General features: G+C 40.6%; 1 non-coding gene across 1 annotated transcript; it reads left to right on the top strand.

The window, feature by feature from the left end:
* The first annotated feature begins 596 nt into the window (after positions 1-596).
* On the top strand, positions 597-701 carry LOC116270219. The gene has a single exon (XR_004178134.1). It is a non-coding gene; the product is annotated as a U6 spliceosomal RNA (small nuclear RNA).
* The last annotated feature ends 20234 nt before the right edge of the window (positions 702-20935 follow it).

Below are 20935 nucleotides of genomic sequence, written 5' to 3'. Positions count from 1 at the left end.
AACCAACTTCATTTCCTGTTGCCTAGAGACCATCAAGCTTCAGATGATCATGCAACAAAGGTTCCAGCCAGTTCTAGGTGAAGACACCACCTCTGATCATTAAGGAGCTACCCTGCCTCCACTAGACAGAGTAGGGTGAGAGTTCTGTGATCCTCAATAGGAAGGGACTACGTCCCAAGCCAGCATGAAGCAGTTACAGAAAAAAGGCCATCGGTCCCTCTGCCTCCCATAAAATTTATGGGCATCATGTCTCTCAGTGGGGAAATGAGGCAGGAAAACAGGGTCTGGAGGCAGGGAACATGAGGCCAATGCACACTTTAACTATGACAGGAAATATCCTCTCCATTGGGCGTAGGGTCAAGTAAATGACTTTGTAACTTTATTTCGTCCTTTCCATTTACATAGGGCATACCCCAAGTACCAAATGGCATCCTCTAGAGGTTATTTCAACTTCCAAAAGTTCTGTAATGGGAGCTTTTAGCTCCTATGCTCAGGCCGGCTCCCACACCATGGAGTGTACTTTCAGTTTCAATAAAACCCTTCTTTGTTTATGCGTTTTGTCCAATTCTTTGTTCAACACGCCAAGAATCCGGACACCTTACACCATTAACACATATACTAAAATTGGAATGATACAGAGAAGATTAACATGCTCCTTGCACAAGGATAACATGCAAATTTGTGAAGTGTTTCATTTTAAAAAATTATATTTTTTTTTAAAAAGGAAGAAGAAAATGAAGAAAAACTAATAAAAATAAAAACAAAGATAAAAATATTCCTGGCTACACACAAAAGATTTGGCTATGAAAATGTTCATTGCAGCCCTATAATACACACTTGTAGACACAATTTTTATTATTATAGTGAGGTAACTGTAATATAGCTTAGTAACCAAAGCTCCTTCTGAGTAGGGTGGTTAGAGGAGATTCTATTTTTATTCTCTCTCTATTGTTTTTCTCCCTTAATTTCTACTGTGGACATGTGCTGTTACAGTAAGAGAATAATCCAAATAAGGCATTTAAAGAAGGGATAAATTCCTCACCCCAGAGGTAGTTTGTCACTGGTTGGCTGTGAGTGATGAGGCAGCAAAGATATCATCAATAGATGGGAATAGGGATCTCAATATATTTGTGTCCTGAAGCATTCTCTGCTAAGTGTTTCATGATTGGTACAGATGGTAAGTGGTACAGGAGATTAGAATCTCTCTCTGCATGGGCTCAGGGTTGGGGTGAGCCTTGTGGACCAGGAAAAAGAACTACATTTTCTTTTTTTCTTTTTCCTTTTTCTTTTATTTTTTATTTTTTATTTTTTTTGAGATAGAGTTTCGGTCTTGTTGCCCAGGCTGGAGCACAATGGCACAATCTTGGCTCACTGCAACCTCTGTCTCCTGGGTTCAAGTATTTCTCCTGCCTCGGCCTCCCGAGTAGCTGGGATTATAGGTGCTCACCACCACACCCAGCTAATTTTTGTATTTTTTAGTAGAGACCGGGTTGTGCCATGTTGGCCAGGCTGGTCTCGAACTCCTGACCTCAGGTGATCCACCTGCCTCAGCCTCCCAAAGTGTTGGGATTATAGGTGTGAGCCACTGCGCCCGGCCAAGAACTGCATTTTCTAGAAGCCCAGGTTCATGAAGGAGTCTAACATCTATATTGCTTGGAAAATGCAGCTTTTAGGTTTTAGGTATCAACTTCTATCTTTGGGGTTGGGAAAATCCTTGAAATTTTTAGCTGCAGAGGGAATCCATGAAGAAACAGAATGTGGGAAATCCAAGGGATTACAGAAACAGTCCTGCAGGCAAGCTGCAACCCATGAGATCCTAGCCACTAACAATTCACAGTATATAGTAAACTGTTCTGATGAGTGTTAGGAGATTTTTCCTTTTTTAAGAAATTCAAAACACACTTCAAAGTATATTGCTCCATTATTGTTTTACAAGCAACTTCTAAAAGGCTGAGGCATCTGCCCTTGGTTTCTGCTCCTCTGTTGGGCAACATTATGAAGCTTGTATAGCTGAATGCTGACAGGTGAGTTGAAACTGTGACAATGACAGTTAGGAGCCAATGTTGTGCAACAGCGTCTGGCTCCAGGTTCCCAGTTTGGATCTCAAGGAAAGGAAAGTCTTTCATCTGATATGTTTTGGATGTGTTCAGGGGCTGGAGGTTGAGTGGGTGGGAGTGGGAGACATGGGACGGTAGGAAGAGGAAGACACACGACTCTGTGGATATTAACCAGCTGGTGAAGGAAATTTTTTAAAAGGAAATGGAATTTATTACCTAGCCCTTGAATAAGCAGTAAGCTGGGAGACCATGATTTAGGTTAGGGGTAAGGCAGTGGGTGACATCTTGCTGTCCAGGGAAGAAATTAGAGAGTCATAAATATATTTACATGTATATATATTATATATAAAAAGGAAAGAAGTTATATGTATAGAATATATATATTAAGGAAAGAAGTAAGGCAGAAAATGGAAGGAAGGAAGGAAGAAAGAAAGAAAGAAAGGAAGGAAGGAAGAAAGAAAGAAAGAAAGGAAGGAAGGAAGGAAGGAAGGAAGGAAGGAAGGAAGGAAGGAAGACAGACAGACAAAGAAAGAGGAAAAGAAACAATTTCAATGCCATTGGCAAACACTCGACCATGAGTAATAGTACTTGTTGAGAACGCAAAGCTGATATTGACAACTTAGAAAATAAACTTTTATCTTCATTTGGAATTTCTAGAAAGTTTTTTTCCAATGAAGGTGAGTCCTGGCTAACGGAACAGTATTATCTAAAAAGTAGTTCCATTTCCCCCCCTCTGGCAGCATTGCTATTGTTTCAAAAGATCCCTCCATGATGGAAACCCCTTATAAGGTCCAGCACCCTGTGTTCACCACCAGTGTGCTCCACAAAGTGAGTAGGAGGAAAACGTGTACACCTCATTGGCACAATCTGTGTACAGTGTGCTGGGCAGTAACTAGTTAACTCCCAAAGGCCACAACTTCTTCAGTGCCAAGTGGGAAATAAAGGAGACCACTCTCATCTGCCCTGTAAATGAAATGCCTGATCAGCAGCCAATGGCATACAAACTCCCCCAGCAGATCACTGAGAAATTGGGATATTTCCATGGATATTTAAGGCTGTAAGTCTTGAAGAGAGGAATTTAGGGGTTCCTGCTCTCTCCAGGGCCATCTAGCTAACAAAGGCCTTTATTTTAGACAAGAAGAAGCCCATTTCAACTACTGGAGATCCAGTTACCATTCAATACCTCACTCTTAATTAAAATGTAAACTTCTGAACATAGAAGTTTGTGGTCAATCAACACAAAGAGGTTGATTATCCCAAAAATCGACTTTTCTGGAAGTAAGTGTTCAAATGGAGATGATCAAGTCATAATATTACCTAAGAAAGGCTATAGGGGACATTTGGAGACTTCTTTTGGACTTATACATCTAGATTTGATTTCCTTTTAACCATCTTAATAGATTTTTAATGCATCCAGAGAATTAAAATTTGAAAGTGTTGAAATATAGCCAGATTTGAGCTTGTTTAGAAACTGCTTTTGGAGCACATGCTGTTCTTAATTTGTTAGTAATTGGAAGTAATTACTAAACAGCTTCTGCTAGAGGTGAAGGGTTCTATGTTATCTTAGATGATGCATAATAAATGACTCATGGTAAACCCACATTAGTTCGCTTATCCATGGTTCAAGAATAATTTAAGTCAATAATAAGAAAGTAGTAGATAAAAAGGAAAATTAAACTTTCAAACAACAGCTCCAAATGTTATGGAAAATGAATGAGATTGTAAAAGGTGAATAAAAAATGCAATCTGGTTGGAATTTGGTTTTGCTTGCAAATTCGTTAAGCATTTATTTCTAAACTTGTTCTATAGAATGTTAATGCCAAGAAGCTAGTGCAATGAAATCTTAGGCCTTGGGCCAGTGGGAGGCCTACTTCTACTGGTTTTAGTTCTTGCTTTCTCACATGAAGTCTGGCAGCCTCAGGCCATGCCATCATTTCCTTTCAGAAAATCCAGGTTATTGGTACAGTTGAAGTTTTACTGTCTATTTTCTTGGCAAGATTTCTGCAACTCCCTCTTAGAAAATAGACAGATGGGAAGGTGGATTGAAGCACACAATCACTGCATCCAGGGAAGGTCAAATTTTGCTTTGTGAAATGCCCTTCCCTGGGCCAGAAATATTAATTAGGCAGTAGTGACACCAGCTGGTCTTCCTGGGAATCCTCCCTCATGTAATTCATTAGAAAATGAACAGATTGCTGTGGTCTGCTTAAACTGTATTAGGTACAGTAAAAGCTACATAAGAAAAGAAAAGGCCCTGATCTTGAAGGGTTTATCATCTGAGAGGTATAAAAATATATATAGATGCTGTCTCAACCCTATACTACCCATCCCTCACTCTAGAATTTTGTCTCAGGAGGTTAGGACAAGGAGAAGGTCCTGGTATCTATATTTTTCTGAGGATTCTGATGATCACTCAGGTTTGGGGAGTGATCAAGAGAAAAACTGATTGCTAACATACCTGAATAAATACTCTAGAAATCAGAGAACGAAATAACCATAGGAATTCACAGTAAGCAAGATCATGTTTGTGTGAGGTAATCAAAGAGGCTTCCAGGAGGAGGAGATTCTTGTAGATTTGTGAGAAAAAGCAGAGAAGTTAAAAAACAATCACAGTAATAAGGTAATATAATCAGGGAGGTATTCCAGAATGGGGGAAAGGCATTTTATTCCCTACACATACTGTTTAATAATGCTCTAACTCTCCAATTGAATTTCAGTTTTCACTCTGGATTCTTCTGGAACAAACAAAATGTTCTCCAATCTGTACTTTCAATACCTAGTGTAATCATATTTACCCTGATTTTTCCAGGTGTGTCATTCAGTGTCTGGCCAGAAAAACAGAAACCACTCTAGATGTTTCAAATAGAAGGGATTTACTACAGATTTTGGTGTTATGGGCATTGAAACAGATAAGCAAGGGAGTTAAAGAAGCAAAAAGGGGAAAGGGTGACATTCAGAGATTAGTATCTGTAGAAAGCAGTTACCAGCCTTAGGAACTGGGGGAATAAAACTGAAGAGGAGTTGTCAAAGTCCAGGAGCAAGCTTTAAGGGATTCCACCCAGCCTGTGCTGGGACTGCCAAGGATGGTCTCCCTAGCCACGGCTGGGACCAATAAAGAAGGGCAGTTCCAGCAGAACCTTGGGTCACTGAAGGGACACAGCTGTTTCCAGGAACAACAGCAGAAACAAGAGAGTATAGGAAAGAAATAATGGCTCTTCCTCTTGCCAGACATAACAGAAAGACAGGTAGTAAAGGCGTCTGGAAAATGTAGTTTGTGGATCCCCACAGCCCCAGCAATACAGACAGGATGGAATAAAGTGAAAGTGGAGCTGAGAGGCAACAGGTAGACAACTGATGCACCACGTACAATGAATCAAGAAGTACTTCCTTCAGGAAGACAAACGGGCATGCCCCAGTTGGAGGTTCACGCATGCAGATATTAGTACCAAAATATGCCTGAGTGCTGTGTCCATAAAATCAGAGAATGAAACCTGTGAGGTTTTGTGAGTACTATGTGACCATTCAATTCTTGTCTCATCTTTTCCTGTGTTAACTGGATTTACCCGTCCATTTGTCCATCCGGTTGGTGCCTATTGTATATCAGACACTGTTAGGCTCCAAAGATAATGCCATGCAGCCCTCTTTAACTACCTTATGAGCCAGGCAGACAGTGAACAAATTTGATAATCACAGAAAATACTGCAAGTAATAATCATGTAATTCATTATTTATACTTTTCAAAGTACTTTCTCATCTTCTATCCTAAAATTCCTGTAAGATGTTTTTAAAGATATTTTCATGTTGAGCTCATTTTATTTCCCCACCAACAAATTTTCCGTGAAGATTGCATGTCATTTTCTTAAAAATGTAAAGTCATTCACATTTTTGCTGTTTTCTCACTTGGTTCTTCCTCTCCTTTTTGATGAGTAAGATTTCCCCTCTGACCAGTGACTTTGCTGAATTTTTCCCATCTTTTTACCTATCAACAATTCAACCATCCCTGAGACTAGTTATCCTGTGGCCATTTCTGCCTGTCCTCCCACATTCTTCTTCTAATTTTATATGGCTTCTTTTCCTCTTGGGTTGGTACGTTTTCCTCCATTGTTTTCACTAACTAGCTCTTGTAGATCCACCTTGGAGACATTTTGAGAGATAAGACATTGCATGGAGTCCTTCTCTTCTCGCTCCATTCTTTGGAGGGTCTTGCCTCTCCCATCCCAAAACTTTATATTGAATTAAATCCACATTCTCCTTTCTACCAGTTTCTTTCTTACTTTATTTAAAAATCTTAACTATATGTTCATATTTGATTGGTAATGACCAATGTTTCTCAAAGTATTCTCAAAGAACTACTTGCCTCTGAATAAACCAGGTAGCTTGCTAAATATCCAGATTTCTTGGACAACTTCAGTCCTATTGACTCAGAATCTCTGGTGTGGGGCCCAGAAATCTGCAGAGTTAATAAGTTCTCCTATGTGATTCCGATTATGCAAAAGTGTGAGATGTACTGATAGAAATCTTTGTCTTCAGCTCTGACATTTAAATTTTTATCTCCTTGGGTGCTTTTGAAAATATTTTTGTTGTTAACAGAATACTCTGACTTCCTTGATGGGCAGTAATAATTTGAAGTTTGCCCCCTTATTTCTGAAATCATTTTGCTCAGAGCCAATTGCTATCTTTGTGTATATGTGTGTGACAGAGGTTTTCATTACATATAATAGAAGATTTCAAATAACAGCAGAGACTTATTAAAAAAAGAAACAGAGTTAAATACGTGTCTAATTAGCAGGCAAGAAGGCAGATTTATTCTGTTAGAACTTCTTAAGGAAGAATCAATAATGAACCAATTATAATTCCTTCTCCTAGCTGTATACAGCCAAGATGCCTTCTAGGTTTGAAACCTTGTCTCAAAATATTCCTGTGGAATACTGCAGATATTGATGCACTACAGATAGTGAAAATGAGGCTCAGAAAGAGTAGGGGACTTGTGGATGGTCACATAACTAGTTACTTGCAAAGCCAAGGTTGGAATCCAGTCCTCCTGGGGGTCTTTCACTCTGTCTGTCTCTAAGACAGACCTCCTTTTTTTTGGTTTGATGTCTGTGCTGAAACACATACAGATGCATACACACACACTTGCTCCTATTCTTCGCAATGTAATATAACGTGTGTCAAATATTGATCCTTTTTGCACCTATCTTTTGCAAAAGCAAAGTGAGCTCCTTTCTTCAAGAGCAAAAAGATATTTGAACATACCTCTGTCATTGCTAGAGACACTGTGAATGAATATGTTTTATTCCCTGAGTGGTGCTGACTGCAAATGGAGTGGGATGGTGTACACTGAAGTGAAGCAAATAGTCATGATAATTTCAAGGTCCACTGAAACAGCAGAAAACAAGTCAACTGCCACCCCCCAAAAGAAATGAAGCAACTCGAGGTTTAGCTCCCAGATCCCGAAATCTCATCAACTCAAAACAGCTTATAAGCGTTTCCACATTTGATCTCCCACTTCTAGATAATTTGCGCTAAGAGAAGGGACTAACATTGTCAATCTTCCAAAATGGCTGAAAAATCCCGAGTCATTTAGAGTCAGCTTTGCAACATGTTATCTTTAGCATTTGAATTTGGGATTAATATATTTTGAGAAATTATAACATTTTAAATAACAATAGCATGGTGTTTTGCCAAACCCTTATTAACCTCAGTAGGGAAAGCACCACGTTCAAGAGGCTGAAGAAGAGACCCATAGCCAGCAAACGAGACATGGGGTTTTATCAGGAGCTTATATAGAGGGGAGAGAATGCAGTGGTGGTGGGCTGGACAGGAGAACTGCCTTATGGACAGAAATGGTACAGTGGTGGTGGGCTGGACAATATATCCGCCTTCCTACAGTCCAGTGGTGGTGGGATGGATAACATAACCACACAGCCCAGAGGCTGCAGACTAGGCAGGAAAACCACAAGCACTTGCAAACAGCATGCAGCTTATATAGCATTTTCACGTAACACTCTTCCCTTAACAATCTCCACCTGTCAGCCTTCATTTAACCCAAAACACTTGGCCTCAATCCCCTTCATTTAACCCAAACACTTGGCTTGATGGGGGCTCAGATGTACCTCATAGAGGAAGAATCAGTCTCCAGGTTGGCCATGCCCGGACTCCCTAACTTGGAACACATATTCAGGTGCTTCTGCCATACAAAGTCATTCTAAAGGTTTAAGTTATTGCTCTCAGGGAAGTTTACCCTACACATGCTATTAAGAACCAAGAAATAATATGTGCCTTTCTCATTCTGCCTCTGGATTTAGGATTTCCTCCTCTACATAGTCCATATTAGGAATAGTGGGTGATTTCCCATCGCACCAACCAAAATGGAATATTTCTCTCTGTTTTCATTATATATATATAGTTATTGTACCTATTTCATAGGATTGATGTAGGGGTGCCAGAGAAAATACAGGGTGCCTAGTCAAATTCTGATTTCAAATAAATGAATAAATTTTTGCTATAAACATATTTTAAGGCCTTCTCTTCCTGGTTTTTCCCAGAGTCAGGAAAAGCTGGACTGAGAGGGTGAAAGAAAAAAACAAAAATATGTTTTAAATATTTCAGAGAAACAGTGAATACATTTTTAGTGTATCTGAACTATTTCTGATGAACATTGAATAATTGCTCCTGGGATATACTTATACTAAAAAATCATTCATTGTTTATCTGAAACTCAAATGTAACTGCCATTATGTAATTTTATTTTCTAAACCTGGCAGCCCAGACTGAGGATTAAATAATATATATATAGTATCTGGCACATAGTAAATGTTCATTAAAATTATTTTTATAATTGAGTTTCTACACACCCTAATAAGTGGTATGATTAGCATTTGTATATTACTTTACCATCTCCAAAGTCCTCTCATGTTCACGATCATTCTGATCTTTTAATGGTTCTGTGGTATCCCCATTTACCAGATGAAGAAATTAAGCCTCATACACATAAGTTTTACTGGCTGCAGAGTAATCCATGGTATGTTTTACAATCTTTTACTTTATTGACATGTATGTTTGAATATTGATTAAATATTGGTTGCTATTATAAATATTATTAAATGAACATCTAAGAGCATGCTTTTTACAACTACGTTAAAAACTTAGGTTAGAGATCAAGACCGTTTTTTCCTCCATTGCCCACCTAAAAGTAATACTCAGTAAATATTGCCTAAACAAATGCAACTTTAGATTATTGCTAGCTCTGTCTAATAATGAAAAAATAAAATTAATAACATCTTGTAATACTATATAACAATAATATTAATAGCATCTTGTAATACTGTAAAGCCAGCCATATTCTAGATGGCCTACATTTCGTAATAGAATCTTCACACTACTCTGTGAAATAAGATAGCATTATTACCCTGTATTAGGGTTCTCCAGAGGGACAAAACTAGTAGGATATATGTATATATGAAAGGGAGTTCATTAGGGAGAATTGGCTCACAGGATCACAAGGTAAAATCCCACGATAGGCCGTCTGTAAGCTGAGGAAGAAAGAAGCCAGTAGTGGCTCAGTCCAAAGCAGGGAAGGCAACAGTGCAGCCTTCAGTCTGTGGCCAAAGGCCTGAGAACCCCCAACAAACAACTGGTGTAACTCCAAGAGTCCAAAAGTCAAAGAACCTGGAGACTGATGTCCTAGGGCGGGAGGAATGAAAGGAAGCATCCAGCTCGGGAGAAAGATGAAAGCCAGGACACTCAGCAAGCCAGCTTATCCCACCTTCTTCCTCCTGTTTTGTTCTAGATGCGCTGGCATCCAATTGGATGGTGCCCACCCACATCGAGGATGGGTCTTCCTCTCCCAGTCCACTGACTCAAATGTCAGTCTCTTCTGGCAACACCCTCATAGACACACCCAGAAACAATGCTTTACCAGCTATCTAGGCATCCTTCAATCAAGTTGACACCTGATATTAACCATCACACACCCCATTTTACAGATCAGGACTTTGAGGCACAAAGAGGTTAGGGAATTTTCTGCCCAGTTATTGGGCTAGTAAGTGGTGGGGCTGGGAGGCAATCTCAAGTGGTCTGGCTCAAAGCCTGCATCCTTTGCCATTGTACTGTTCAGCCTCCAGCAGTGGAATCAGTGGCTCAAAGAACACGCACATTGCAAACATCCTGATGCATATTGCTAAGTCACCTTCCGGAAAGACTGCGCCTGTATATTCTTCCACCAGAACACATGAGGGTCTCAGTGCAGCCTTTCCAGCACTGAGTATTCTCATTACAACTTTTTTCTCATGTTTGATAGGTTAAAAATAGTATCTAATAGTTTTTGTTACATTTATTTGATTACAATAAGTTGAGCTTTCTTTTTCATCGGGTTGAAAAAGTTATATTTCTTCTTTTATAAGATGTATATTTACATTAGTACCCTCTGGCATATTAGGAAAGAACCAACCACCTACGTGACTTCGATTTTCATGACTTGCTAATGACTTGCAAAAGTCAGGTTTGCTTGTCTTTTAGCTTTGTGTTTGGACATTTGGCTTATAAAGTTTAAACATAAATAGAGAGAACTATGTCACTCTTTTCTTTTGTGATTTCTTCTGTTGCTCTTGTGTTTGGAAAGACAGCATACAGATTCTACTTTTTAAACTGAATATTGTCTTCCATTGTTTTTTCAAAGGCTCTCCCCAGGAAAAACAATCTTCAGCCTCTGAAATCTCTCCTTGGATAATCTTAATGCTTTAAATTCTTGACACCTGAAAAGATGAATTAATTTTTCTTTTGTAAGCTTTCCCCACCAACCTGTTTCCTTCCTAACATCTTCTCCTGAGAGAAGCCCTTTATCTCTGCTTCAGGGACAATCTCTCCACCAGGGTCATGCCTGAGAACTTTGAAGGAGTGCACACCAAACCCCACCCCTACTTTTTTTCAATCCAGATTGCTAACCCAACTGTTCTGAATGATCATAAGGCTTTTTATTTTGTCTGGTGTTTTAGCAGAATTCAGCATATGTCTCATATGTGATCTCAGCATTCCTGAGAAGCTCACAGCTCAGGGACTCTCTTTCTTTTACAGATGAACAAAGACTGAGAAGTTAACCCAGCCAATGAAACGTGTAGCTGACACTAGAAACTGGTTATTCTAATGCCTGCCCTTGTGATCTTTGTACTATTCCAAAGTTTCTTAGGAATGACTTACTATCACAACAGGAGAGCTAAATCCTCACACAATCACGTTTTCTGTCAAGTACTAGTGTTTTAGAAGGTTCTAAAACTTTCCCACTCACACCGAACTGTTATTGGTTGGCAACAGGAAATACTCTTAACATTTGTTTTATGTGCACATCTTTTTAAAAGTCACTAGACAATGATGAGCATGTTTTATTACTATAGAAGCAAACATTCCCATAAGGAGGGGCTTGTAGTTCTACTTAGTTGTTACTTTTTACATCCTTGCTCATTAGAAAGCCATATGTCTGTGGATTATCTTTTATGTCAGCCACAAGATGGTACCATTGCACAATCTAGAGAGAGCATCAGTCAGCCGAAAACATCTTCAGAAAGATTAATGTTCAATGTAGCACAAACACAGAAGAAACTTTACATTTATATTATAAAACAGCCCCAAATTGTTTTCTTCCTTTATTAAAGGTATAAAGGAAACTTGTATATGCTATAATTTGATATATCACTTTTCTCTCTACACCCACACTCTCAATCTGAAAAAAGCCAAAGTTCTGTTTGCTCCACGAGAACACTGTGATCTCCTTTACGTCTACTGAAGGAGATATTTGTCATTCTGATGTTGGGAGTTCATTAGACTTGATTGTAACTCCCCTTCCCTTCAAACCTCTTTTGAACGAGGCTGGTTATAGGAGGTCAGCACTCCTGAAAGAATTCCAAATTCATTTTTGCAAAATGGGAAATGACTAAGAACAGTGGGTTGTGTCAGGATAAGATAGGATTTGCATTTAAGATCAAGCAGAGAGCAATCAAAGCATCATTTTATTATAATAGTGAAAAGTTAGAAACAACACAAATGTCCAACAATAGAGGGAGTGAAACAATCATCTAGAGGCAAACTTTGCAGATTGTAAGTAACAATAATATTTCACCACATAGAAAAATACTCGAGATGAATTGTTAGGTGGAAAAAATGGATGGCAAAACAGTATATTCAATTGTGGGCACGTATGTGCATGTGTGTTGATGGCAGACATGTGCAATAAATGAGTGACAGTGGTTCTCTCTGAGTGCAGCTAATTGACTTTCTTGGACCTTTGAGTCTTGTCTACATTTTTTATTATAAGCCTGCTTTATGTATGTGATAATTCGTCTAGAAGATGAGAGGGCTCTGCTGCCAACTTAGGTCTCATTCTCTTCCCGGTGGGGAAGACAAGATGCCCTGATTGATAGCCTTGTCAGAACCACACAGAGGAGGAAGGGGGAATAGTTCCCCAAGAAAGGGATGTGAGAGAGACAGCCACCATGTGTGATCTTTGCCTGGACAGGCTTAAGGGCATTTAAGGGCTTCAGGCTGGGCCTGTGTGAGGGGCTCTTTTAGAGACTGGCCAATAATTAGTTGGAAATCCTATCCATATTAGACCCAATATTGATTCTTTTGAAATATGCTATAAGGTGGAAGTTTCAAGATAGCAAGGAGCCCAGAGAATAGTCAAAAGTATCCACACCAGCCCTTTCCATCTTTTTGCTTTACAGGGATAGATAAAGCAGGGGGTAAGATATAGAGGATTTAGCCCATAACAGCCATTGCTTCAGAGAAGGGGAGTTGCTCTAATTCATTCTGTAACTTCTCTTGGAGGAAAAATACCTGACGGTGCTGGCATCCAATTAGAAGGCAGTATCACTGAAGCAGTTTCAACAAGCAGGTCCTTCTCTGCACTTCAAGTAGCAAAATTAAATCGAGGAATACAGGGGGACAGAGATTTTGTGATGCCCCCAAAGCATCACCATTACCTATTCCATTCATTTCAAGATGTGAAATGTAACTGTTTAAAAGGTGCACATGTATGAAGTAAATTGTTCAATAGTCACAGTTTGAAAATTACATTTTTGGCCAGGCACGGTGGCTCACACCTGTAATCCCAGCACTTTGGGAGGCTGAGGCAGGCAGATCACGAGGTCAGAAGTTTGAGACCATCTTGGCCAACATGGTGAAACCCTGTCTCTACTAAAAATACAAAAATTAGCTGGGCATGGTTGTGTGCATCTGTAATCCCAGCTACTCGGGAAGCTGAGGCAGGAGGATTGCTTGAACCCAGGAGGCAGAGGTTGCAGTGAGCCGAGATCGTGCCTTTGCACTCCAGCCTGGGCAACAAGAGCAAGACTCTGTCTCAAAAAAAAAAAAAAAAAAAAGAAAAAGAAAAAGAAAAGAAAATTATGTTTTCCCTTAGATAGCAAAAACTCATTAATTTCTAAGTGTTAGAAAGTATTTTTTAGCTAATTTGGCCAGGGAGTTTGTACCACATTTATATAATTCAAATTGATTCCTGGTGCAAATTGAGTGGTCCCAGAAATATGTGCTGCTTCAACAGTTTGTCACCACAGAGCAGTCTGTACCCCAATGCTGGATGTGGATCAACTCGATCAGAATCATGTGGAAAGGATTTAACCTCCCACCCCCACCCCCTACCACTCTCAGATTCTGAATTAGTAGTTCTTCAGTGAATCTTGAGATTCCCCAATTTCCCCCAGGTGATTCTGAAACACAGCCAGGATGGGAAACTACTGATTTAGGTGACGGGGACCTGGAAGCTGTTAACTGCTCATACTCCGCCTTAATGCATGCATGATCAGCGATGTCTGAGAATGGCATTCTGGGTACCCCAGGTGCTATGACGGTGCCAGGAAAGTTTAGTTTTATATAAGTAAGCATCATTTTGAGATGTGGAAATCACAAAACCCCATATTTTTCTGTGCTTGGAACTTAGGAAACAGGGAAGCCACTTTTCTAGTGGTTATCCCTAGTTCTGAGATATGCCATTTAATATTCCAACTTGTGTTTTTCTTTCAGGTACATTTTTGCTTTCTGCAAACTTTTGTGCAGTACCTGCTAGTACCAATCACTGCACAAGGCTCTGAGGTAGATAGAAATATCAGCCATTCTCCTTGTTCCTGAGAAGTCACTGCCCATTAGAGGCTAGGGAAGAATGGTGGAGTCCCTACCATTGTGTAGGGTAATACCTGCCAAAGTGGCAGGAGGTGGGAAGAACATAGGTGAAATAAGGATAATAGCACAAGATTCCTTCAAAAGTTAGATGAGCTGTCATAACTTTACAGCATCTTCCCTTGATTCTATTTTTAGAAGTCTCTAGGAAAATAATGTATTTAAGCAGATCTGGATCTCCCCAAGCCATAAGACTTTCTCCTTTTAGTCATCAGTCCCTAAGATTAGTTAAATTTAGAAAGTCTTGAATTTGAAGCAAATTAGAACTTAGGTGCACATGCTGTGTGATTTTTTTTATTGGAGGGTCACTGTGCAGAGGAATATCACCTCCTGAAGTGTAAAAGCCACACAGAGGAGGTGATTTGAAGTATCGATTCTGGACTGGGTGGTTTGCATGTTGATGACATGCTCACAGGCAAATTGATGTTTGCTATATCTAGGAATTAGCTAACCATGGGAGGGGCAGTCCCATCCCAGGTCCACAAAGCCCCAAGATGTCAAAGCACCATAAAACACAGAAAATAAAATAAATGATTAATACAACCTGGTTAAAAAAATAAAGTTATTAAAAGTTTCAAGATGGCAACAGCAAAGCATTAAACCAAGCCCATCTGAGCACAGGGTCCTGGCGACTGAATGGGTGGTACATACATGATGAAATTCTTTCTAGACTAATTCCTCCTGCCTCAGGACACTTCAGCCACCCTTCATAGCATAAGCAGAGCTGGTTCAATAGAAGTTACACAGTCACATCTTCAAAATAACAGGGATCCCACAGGAGAGGAGGGGACAAGACCCAAGACCAGACCTATTCATGGAGGCTGGACCAGAACGGGGCTGACAAAGACTCAGGTGCAATTATGGCCAGAGAAGGGGTAAGCAGACAGGCAGAGCTGAGCATCCAAGTGGCTGGGAGGACACAGTTCAATTCTCGATGCGTTTATTGTGTGATACTCAAAAGAACTAAGAAGTGGCCTCTATGTTTGAAACAAAAGTTCAGATCTTCAGGGCGACTGGAGCCAGGCTAAGGATTTTAAATTCATTTTGTAGGAGATGGGGACCCACTTTAAAGCATAAGAGAAGTAACGTGGTGTGATTTCTATGTTTTGGAAAGATGACTTTGCCACAATGGAGTAGTGAGTAGTGAGAGAGACAACGCAGGGGGCAGAGGCCAGTTGAAAGGTTGTAGTGGTAGTCCCATACCTAGTGGATCCCAGTGAGAGATCAGCAAGGAGGGGCACAGGCTCGGGGTTGGGGGTGGAAGGGTGTCCCCATTGGCAAGGCTAGGTAGGGAAAACCATCAGAACTGCTCTTACTGGGCCAGGATTTATGAACAAGACTCCAACCTTTGAGTAAAGGAGTTTGCAGAGCAACACAGGCCACATACAGAAGCTCAAAGGAAAGGATTAGCACTTATGGGGAGGAGGAGCCTGGGGCTTAGGACTGAGGTCATATCCGGTGGAAGAAGTGGAGTGGGCCTTCAGGGACAGCCCATAAAAGGCACTGACTCTGCCATGCCTAGTTCCCAACAATGCACTGTGGCTACTTCAATGCCTCCTGTCCTCATCAGCCGGGATTTGTCCTGAGCATGTGCTGAATCAGCCAATGGAAATTGTGTTTCCCCTTGTCAGGAACAGAGGAGCTGCCAAGCCTAGGAGCCAGGCCTGACCAAATGGTTTATGCATGCTTTTTAAAAAAAACCAAAAAACTATATTTTTTTCTTATTACAAAAATTTTATTACTTGAATTTTAGACAATACAAGTGAATACAATGAAAAAGCCAAGGAAAGTATAATTCTACCCATCCCAGGTCACTGTTAACATTTGAGGGCTCGCATCTTCAGTAGCTTCATCTTTGCAATTTTCCTTCTTGATTTACAAAAATAGGAGTCTTGTTTGCTATTTTGAAGGGATTATGATATCTTTTACCTTTTGAGGTTTCACTAATTTGTGGTTCCTATATATTCATATATGTTTATTTTGAGTCTTTCTGGAAGCAGGAGCAAGTCTGCTGTTTCCTTTTGAATTTCCAGTGTACATTGAATATGGGTGAACTTTATACTTCAGTTTAATGAAAAGATATAATATTACACTAAATTTAATTAATTAAAAATAATATATTTTGTTTATATATTACAGTATATAAAATACACTCTGTTATGTATATTAAATACATATTAAATATAGCATATTTGATATTTAGAAATACTTATATTATGCAGCTTCTGTTCTTCTGTCCTTCCACACGAGCCACAGTTTCAGATTCATCATGCTCCAGAGGAAAAGAGGCTGTGATCAAATCAAAATCCTCAAAGGTCTTGACAATTTGGAATAATGAAGGAAAGGAACCAGACTTAAAGAGATTTAACTAAGTGAGATGAAGTCCTATATTTACAGCTGAAAATCTAACGAGAACCCAAGAGGCACGCAACACTGGGCTAGAGACAAGGCAACACCCCATGGCTCTGAGGGAAGGGTGGGAGGAGCAGGGCTGCTGTCCTGGAGGAGTCTGAGGAAGTAATGCTGCCCACTCATCTGAAGACTGTCACGTGGAAGGGAGAGCCCCACTGATCTGTTCTGGAGGAGTCTGAGGAAGTGATGCTGCTCACTCATCTGAAGACTGTCACGTGGAAGGGAGAGCCACACTGATCCAGAAACCCAGGACAATATGAACTTTCAGTTATACTGATTTTTTTTTTTTTTTTTAGGTGGAGTCTTGCTCTGTTGCCTAGGCTGGAGTGCAGTCTTGGATCACTGCAACCTCTGCCTTCTGGGTTCAAGTGATTCTCCTGCCTCAGCCTCCCGAGTAGCTGGGATAACAGGCATGCACAACCACATCCGGCTAATTTTTGTATTTTTAGTAGTGACAGGGTTTTACCATGTTGGCCAGGCTGGTCTCGAACTTCTGACTTCAAATGATCTGCCTGCCTTGGCCTCCCAAAATGCTGGGATTACAGGCATGAGCGACCATGCCCAGCGCGATTCTCTTGAATTCCTTTTGCTATCTCTCCATTCATGTCCTCCTGCAATTGCAGGCTTCATTTTTAACTGTTTATTTTTTTGGCCATTAATATAGGATTTTATCTCTATTAGATAGTCTCTTTTTAGATCTAGTTCATGGTTCCAACTTGTCAAGGTCCTTTGGGATTCTGAAAGTCAGTGAGCCTCAAAGCCAAGTCTTCCAATAAAAAGCACATTTGACCATCAAGCCATTGTTATATCATAATCCTCCATGTGCATGTGAAGAATGGAGGGCCAAAAGGGATAACTGCTTGTACGAAGCCCTACAGCCCAGTGAGGGTGTATCAGAGCCAGGACTACACCTGAGTCTTCTGACTGTCAGGCTAATGTTCTTCCTATGGCACCATGCTCTCTCAAGACAATTTTGATCATATGGTAGAACTTACAGGTAGAAGTCCTAGAAACAGTATAACCGAAACCTGCCCTTGGAGTAGTGCATGCATCAACATTTTGCAATCAATTCTTCTGACAGCACTAGAATTGGTATTATTGTTCTTATTTTACAGATGAGAGAATCAGGAAGGTTAAATATTTTTATTCCATGTCAGAGAGCAAAGTGGATGCTCATATCCAGAAAACAATTAGATTAGAAAGATTCTTAAAATATCTTCGGGAATGCTTCTTCAGAAGATCTAGAAAGGCGGCTGAGGCCGGGCGTGGTGGCTCAAGCCTGTAATCCCAGCACTTTGGGAGGCCGAGACGGGCGGATCACGAGGTCAGGAGATCGAGACCATCCTGGCTAACACGGTGAAACCTCGTCTCTACTAAAAATACAAAAATCATTAGCCGGGCGAGGTGGCGGCGCCTGTAGTCCCAGCTACTCGGGAGGCTGAGGCAGGAGAATGGTGTGAACCCGGGAGGCGGAGCTTGCAGTGAGCCGATCGCGCCAGTCCAGCCTGGGCAACAGAGCGAGACTCCGTCTCAAAAAAAAAAAAAAAAAAAAAAAAAAAAGCGGCTGAGTAATCCATCAGGCATTATTAAAATGGGAGGACCTCAAGGTCTGACTGGTGGAGATACTAGTCTTAACAATGTGCAAAAATTCCAAGATGAAGTTGATTTTCAGAGAGACACATAAGAAAGCATCTAAGTACTTGTGGTCTGATTAGAATTCTGAGTCTAGTTCTCTACATTTAGAAATAGAGAAATGGAGAAAATTTTCAGGAAAAAAGACATCATTCTTTTGCCCATTATTTGTTCTGTTTAATTAAGCCCTTCATTAGCATAAACCAGGTTTAGATTATTCTCACTGAAGAGCTTTGAAGAGGTCTTTGAATACCAAAATTGCCACCTTGCTTCAAGTATAAACCAGCAAGTTCTTAGAGACCAATTCCACTTTGAATTAGAACAACAGAATTTAAGAGCAAGAGGGGTCCTTCAAAACCGACTCCAGGCCATGCTACTATCCTCCTCTTCTTAAAGCTGAGGAGCCGAGGTTCAGAGGCATGAAGTGGCTTCGTCAAAGTCATCCATTAGGCTTTGGCCAGTGCTTGGCTTAAGAATAGGGGTCTTGTGCAGGCCGGGCACGGTGGCTCACGCCTGTAATCCCAGCACTTTGGGGCGCCGAGGCGGGCGGATCATGAGGTCAGGAGATCGAGACCATCCTGGCTAACACGGTGAAACCCCATCTCTACTAAAAACATAAAAACAAAATTAGCCAGGCGTGGCGGCGGGCGCCTGTAGTCCCAGTTACTCGGGAGACTTAGGCAGGAGAATGGCGTGAACCCGGGAGGCGGAGCTTGCAGTGTGCCGAGATCGCGCCACTGCACTCCAGCCTGGGCACAGAGCGAGACTGTCTCAAAAAAAAAAAAAAAAAAAAAAAAAGAATAGGGGTCTTGTGCACTCCCTACCCAGTGCTCTTTCATTTCTCTGCCTCATGATGCTCTACTGCCTTCTGGCTGAGAAAGCTCTATAGTAAGGGCTTTCCAGGATGACTTAGTTATTTTCTTTGGAGATACTGAGAACATTAAAATAAGTCCTTTTGAAAACGTAAGGATAAAAACACCACTTAAAAGCTGATATAAGTGATTTTAGGGTTATTCATTATTTGAGAATAGTCATACCATGTGATACGTTCATTGACATGAATAAGCAAGAATTGACTGGTTAACTTGGGTTACCTAAGAGGAAACAGCATACAGTAGAAAGTCCAGGGGCTTTGGAATTACACTTGGTTGCAAATTCTGGATTTGACATGTTCTTTCTTATAGGTTTGGCCAAGCTACGCAAACCCCTCTGAACTTAACTTTCCTTACTATAAAATTGAAAAAATTTTCCTTACTATAAAATTTAACTAGTTGTATTAAATGAAGATTAAATGAATTGATAAATGTTTGAGTACCTAGCCTAAAACCTGGCCCATATTTGGCATATAATAAATGTCTCTTCTTTTTTTTCCATTCTAGAATTTGCTACTTCTTCAAATGTATTCTCTCAATAAATATGTATAGTACTTGTGTTAGGTGTGGCTAAGGAGGTAAATGATAGAGTATCTGCTCTCATAGAGAACATTTTTTTTTTTTTTTTTTGAGATGGAGTCTCTCTCTGTTGCCCAGGCCGGAGTGCAGTGGTGCGATCTTGGCTCACTGCAACCTCCGCATTCCGGGTTCAAACGACAGAGAACATTTTTAAACAGGGAAGATAAGCATCAAATAAGCAATTACGATGGAATGTTATGAGTGGTTAGCTAAGGAAATTCAGGAGGCCCGGGGGGATCAAGCAGGAAGACCTAGTTTAGGGGATCAAGGAAGGCCTCTGGAAGGTGATGGTGTTTCAGTTGAATCCTAAAGGATATATAAGACTTAGCCAAATTAGATGGGGTGAAAGTGGGGAAGGGAAGTCACAATTATCCCGAACAGAGGCAGCAATCAAGTGTGAAAATGCTGAAGGGAGAGAGTTCAACAAATGTAAAGCGAGAAGGAGAGTGGTGACTGATGAAGCTGGAGAGTGGGCAGGGGATATACCGTTGGCCACTTACAAGCCATGATAATGATTTTGGAAGTTGATTTCAAGGGCAATGGAGGATCATTGGAGAGTTTTGACTAATATGATTTTTGTCATTGAAATTAGAAAGGTTTTAATATTAGCTCTCTGGAAAGGTGTAGATAAAAGCTACTATTCAAACAGGCTGATAGGATTGCTTTAGGAAGTATCCTCATTCTTAATTCATGGAATTCAGGGATGGATGTCTTTCTGCTGGAAAGTGGCAGAAATTTAGCCATTGTGCTCGACCACAAGAGGGAGCTAGTGGTCTTCCACGAGTCTGTAATTTTCTTCTGGCCCATTGTTTCCTGACAACATGGTGGCACTGGCAGTTGGCTCAAATGTTTGGCCATTTTCCAGTGACAAGACCGTTATGGCAGTTGGTGGTTGGTAAATTCAGTCCCTGCTCTCTGTGCCCAACCATATGTCCAGACCTTACTGGCACTCCTAGGCCTGGAGCCTCCAGCCAGCTCAGAACAAAGACAGTCTGAAAAGGCCTCTCCTCGTCGCCATCGCAATCACTTGAGCATTTATGCTCAAAACAGCTCTCTTACAGGAAAACGTTTGTGTTCCTCCAGAATGTGAAGGAAGGTTCATGGTTTTTAAAATTCATGAATTGCGTGGAATGGAACGTTCCTTCTCTGAGTACAGGAAAGAAACAGAGAGGCAGTGTCTTTATGACACCCAAGCTG

Source organism: Papio anubis, chromosome 13 (assembly GCF_008728515.1).
Source record: "Papio anubis isolate 15944 chromosome 13, Panubis1.0, whole genome shotgun sequence".
NCBI lineage: Eukaryota > Metazoa > Chordata > Mammalia > Primates > Cercopithecidae > Papio > Papio anubis.
Note: the sequence above shows the minus strand (reverse complement) of the source record. Positions and strands in the feature narration are given on the sequence as shown.